This window comes from Egretta garzetta, unplaced genomic scaffold (assembly GCF_000687185.1).
Source record: "Egretta garzetta isolate BGI_Z169 unplaced genomic scaffold, ASM68718v1 scaffold567, whole genome shotgun sequence".
In the NCBI taxonomy this organism is placed as follows: domain Eukaryota; kingdom Metazoa; phylum Chordata; class Aves; order Pelecaniformes; family Ardeidae; genus Egretta; species Egretta garzetta.
Genome location: NW_009260348.1, coordinates 233,056 through 237,837, shown reverse-complemented (window position 1 = coordinate 237,837; position 4,782 = coordinate 233,056). Strand labels below are relative to the sequence as shown.

The 4,782-nt window shown below is 39.3% G+C and overlaps 1 protein-coding gene across 13 annotated transcripts in view; it reads left to right on the top strand.

Annotated features, from left to right (window-relative positions):
- Window positions 1-36: 36 nt before the first annotated feature.
- Window positions 37-4,782, top strand: part of LOC104129782 (cartilage oligomeric matrix protein) — a 36,384-nt gene continuing 31,638 nt past the window's right edge. For 9 of the 13 annotated variants that reach the window (XM_009642746.2, XM_035898151.1, XM_035898149.1 and 6 more), the window contains exons 1-2: window positions 37-1,253; window positions 4,378-4,488. The gene's annotated coding sequence lies outside the window, so the exon portion shown is untranslated. Of the gene's footprint in view, window positions 1,254-1,275; window positions 1,644-4,377; window positions 4,489-4,782 lie in introns of those variants that run through there. The other 4 variants (XM_035898160.1, XM_035898159.1, XM_035898148.1 and 1 more) reach the window with 3 other exon arrangements.

The following is a 4,782-nucleotide window of genomic DNA, read 5'->3' as shown; positions in this document are numbered from 1 at the left end:
TGGGGCCCTTTACCCCCTTCTGCCCACTGTGGCCCTGGAGCTGCGGCCGCTGGCGCTGCGGCCTGCCTCCTGTTCCTGTTTGAACCCCGCGTGCAGGGGCTCCGCTAACAGAGACAGCCTGGGAGGGGAGTTCGGCAGGGCTTTAAGTGTTTTGAGACAGACGTGGTAATTAAGAAGGATCTGGTATTATGGTAATGCCCGCTCTAGCTGTAATACCTATTATACCTGTAAGACCTCATATAACGGTGCGATAGGTAGAAAGCTGAGTTGCTGTGAGATGAGGGTAGCGGAGTGGGCCAGGGAGATTCTCCGAGGTCAGGGAGGGTGAATGACTGGGTTGTGCAGAGAAGGTGAGCAGCACGTGTTTCTACCCATAAATAAACAGAAAATTTTGGATTTGGGTGCCCTCATTTCAACATCCTTTTATTAGCACACAACAGATCTCTTTTAAGGTAACTTCTGTGTATTGTGAAAAACATTGATACAAAAGGCTGGATATTCAGCCCCTCTTCCCTACTAAAGCCTTCAACTATAAGACGCAAACATGTATCTTCTTTTGTAAGTAATTTTAATTTTATTCTTGCCTTTGGTGTAGGATAAAGCCTGGAACTGAAATAGCATGTACCAGATTTGCAGCTGTTAGGCTGAAAAGATCTAGATGAAGATTGAAAAGCATCCTTGTCCTAGGAATATTATGCACCAAGCACAGAGGGGGAAAGAACAAGTAGAGAGAATACAGGAGTCATCACTTCTGCCTACAGACTGTTTGAATTAATCTTCAGGTTTAAGCCTCGATGAAGGAATAGACTGTACCAAGAGTTTATCATACTATAATATGGTACATACATAATTCAGGATTCAGATTAAAATGGGTTAATCCAACAAGCTGCTAAAATCAAAAGGCAGAATGGTAAATTGGCTGTTGAATTATGACTGCCGTATCAGTTTGACTACAGTTACAGCTCCAGTTTAACATGGTGACATCAAGATAAGTCAGTGTATACCTGTACATAAGTTCACCAGCGTTACAAGACAGTTCAAATGTTGAGACTCTTGATTCCTAAAGGTGAAACACAGCTGAATTAAAACCCACCAAAAGTTTGGTTGGAAAGCGTCCATGGATAAACTGGTGCTTTCTTGGAACAAACTGGAAATTAATTGTTTTGTGCTTCAGAGAAAAGCATAACTGTGAGAAAATAGGAAATCCTACTTGAGGATGAAAGTGGAATCGAAGAAGAAATTTATAAAACCAGGTAGGCTGCTTGGTATGGTCACTTATTTATTGATAAACAGAAAGTACTTGCAACATTTGGCTGGTTTACAGAACCCTCAGAAGTTTTGGAAGCCGATCAAAGCTTTGATGCGCTGCTGGATTTCTTTCCCCGTCCCCTAAGTAATAGAAAATAACAATGCTTTTAAAGAGAAGTTGCTTGGAAAACTCACTCAAAATGACGGGTCCTTAGCTCACTGTGCCATCAGAAGGTTAATTTGGCTTCTGATATGGAGGCACCAACGACCATTGGCCACGCTGACAGACAGGGTGGTGCTGCTGTCTGAGGTGCTGAAGCCGGAGGGCTGCGAGGAGATCCCCCACCATACCGTCCCTCCTGCTCCCTGACACACAAGGCAAAAGTAAAACCAGAGTGAGTCGGGTGTGGAAAACCTGCAGTTCGCTCTGATATATTTTGACCAGGGATCAAACTGGCAATTACTTGTGGCCGTTGGGCTCCTGGTTACTGTGTTTAAAAATGGAGACTGTGGTTAGTCTTTATACCAGTATAGGGCATGGCTTGTGAAGAGGATGTGTTAGAATTTCATGACGTTATTGCTTAATCGTACTTCACTGCGTGCTGGAAACTCTTTGGTGCTCTTAGAGATAAACGTGGAGGCACGTATGCAGGCGACACGACAAAGCTCCTAGACAATATCTTTTGTGTAAGCCATGTTTTGTGGAAGTTTTCTCTTTTAAATCTGGGCTAACGCAGAGAAATGGGACTCTGACTCACTGGTCCTTACTGTTGTGCATCCAATATGAAATTTAAAAAGATAACACTTCAGAAAACTGGAACACGTTCTCTGAAAATGTTGCTGCTTTACCATTTTTATGCATGATTAGAAGCTAGAATTCACAGGACATACTTAGCCATAAGAAGCTATCCAAGAGAACAAATGTGGGTGAATTTAAGTTTAAAAAAGATGCTTTCTGCTTGCTTCCATGAGCTAAAAAGTTTAAGGTTATTGTCTTGAAGAGGTGACAGTAAAGGTTCCTGATGATTGTAAGTGTAAAACCGACGCATACAGCAGTTTAGGTGTTAGAAATAACACAGTCCTGACTCAAAATAATTGGCTTTGCCAGAGGATTTTCCTTGAAACTCATTTCAATTCCAAGACACGCTAGCACTGGGATTTGATAACATCCTCCACTCAGGACTGCACCAGAGAGGGCTGGAAACAAGCTCTTCTGAAAAGGAACGAACTGATTGGTCTCTGCAAACTCCGAGCCATGGAGATAGTGCTCGAAAGTGTCATCATGACGTGAGGGGCTCAGAGCCAATCAAAGCGAGCCTCGGGAATCTTTGCAAAACTGCTACTTCAAATGACAGGGTTGGATAAAAAAAAGAAATGTGTATTTTTATCTTGGGATGAAACAATTCAGGTTAGGGGGAAATGAGTATGAAGCGGAGAGCAGATGTTCTTGACAAAGAATGCCTAAGGAATGCTTGGACATTACACATCTGATGGTGATGTCTAGATAATAAATATTGTGGTTAGCAATACATTAACATATTGTAGAGCAATAAATGCAATCAGTAAATTTATTATGTATACTTAATCACTTTACCTTATCTGTTCTGTTGCTTCATATCTGCCTTTTAGCATCTCTTTATTTCTTCTTTTTTGTTTAATGATCAGGTAACTCACATTGGGTTTAAAGTTCTTCATTTTCTGTCTCTCTCTGTTTTTCCTTTTGCTTGCCTCTTCCCTAAAACAAATCTTCAAATGAAAATTCTGTACAATTTTACCTAGTTTACCTAGCCTGAGTACTAGGAAATGGAAGAGTAAAGAATACTTCTTGTTGGGGTTTTTTTTTTAGAAGAATAAGTATCCTGCTGTATACTGACAAAATTTCAATAAGAGGAATTACTTCATTTTAAAAAATGCGCGAAAAAATGCTGCAACAAAGCAAAAATTTTTGAAGGCTATGCATTAGCTATTCCATTGCAGATATTACAGTTCTTCTCAGTTGCCACAAGAGGGACATAGAAGGAAAGCTAATGCAGTGCTGGGGAAAAAAAAAAATCAAAAGAACAGCTTGACGCAGGTTCATAGCAACATACGTTTTCCTTTTGTTTAGGAAGATCTTCTGGGATCATAACATTCCTATAGTTTCCTTCATCCGAAATAATCTTGAAAAAGCTTTATAGACCTTAGAAAATGTGATAATAAGCATTAATACCTAAAGTGGATTTTTTCCCAGAACTTCATAATCTTTCCTCAGCTTTTTCCTATTGGAATGTCTGTAGTAGTGTCGGGACAGGGAGCGGTTGGGCTGGCTGTATTTTTGTTCCATCTCTAGCTATTGGACCGACAAATATTGCAGCATTTAGTAGGCATGTGGAGGAGAAGGTTATGGAGCCATTTTTGTTTGTTTAATTTTCACAAATTAATGGCCGATGATGCGAATGGCGTAAGATCAGAGCTCATATAAATGCCTTCATGAAACAAGAGGACCATAAAATCCCCTTAAGTAAATATTGAAGGGTTTATTGGGCTCTTGTGGAATTAAAAAGCACAGTCCTAATATGCACTAGATTGAAAGTAATGCAGCATGTATGTTTAAGGATATGCAGTCTATTAATCCCTAATGTCCGTAAAGCTTTGCTTCCAGCCGTGCTGAGACAGAGGCATCACTAGTTGGGCATGCTGCTTTATGGAATCTGAACAATATACTGTGAGAAAGAGCTGTTCCGAGTAAGGTGGAAATAAAGCCTTTTTTATTTTAATAATTACAGCTTTGTGGACTTCAGTCTTAATGCCTAAGTTTATATGACAGGTATTTTAACATCACATTAAAAGATCTCTGTCAAGTGGAACTGGATTGAAGGGTCATTTTTAAAAAGCCCTTTAATGCACAGAATGTTTTCACAAGCTAAAAGCATATCAGAAAAGTATTATTGTGTAAATGTAAGAATTTCTCTAAGGTGCCAGAAATCTAAGTGCAATAGTAAATGCAACCCAGCTTTGATTTCAGGAGTGCAAGTAATGTAGTATAGAAAATTCACAGAAAAGGGTTATTACTCATTATCAGGGGAATCTTGGTGCTTTTATCCTTTGGCAAGTTGTGTAATATTTCTGTTTCAACTGATCTACCTGCAGGTTCAATTGTGGCTATAAAAAGTATTCCTGAAGCAAGTCATGGGTAGGAAACTTATGAAGGAAAAGGAGGAGAAGATCTTGACATTTCTTCGGTGATCTTGAATGAAGAAGGTACTTTGATATTAAGGCAATAAGTGACATAAGAAGATAATAGCAGTATGTGAAAGCCAGTAAATGAAACTAGCTATAAACTCTATGCTATAAACCAGTTTTCTTTCACTGTCTAAGCTAAGTGGATAGGAAAAAGCTAATAAACTGTGAAAAGGTAACGTAATACGAAAATACTAATTAGAAATACTTTATTTCAGTGTAACATTTGAAATCCTTCCCTTGAAAAATGTATTAAAATTCTGTGCAACTCCCACTCCTTGAAAATAGCTGAAGTGTGTGTTCATCCTAAACAAT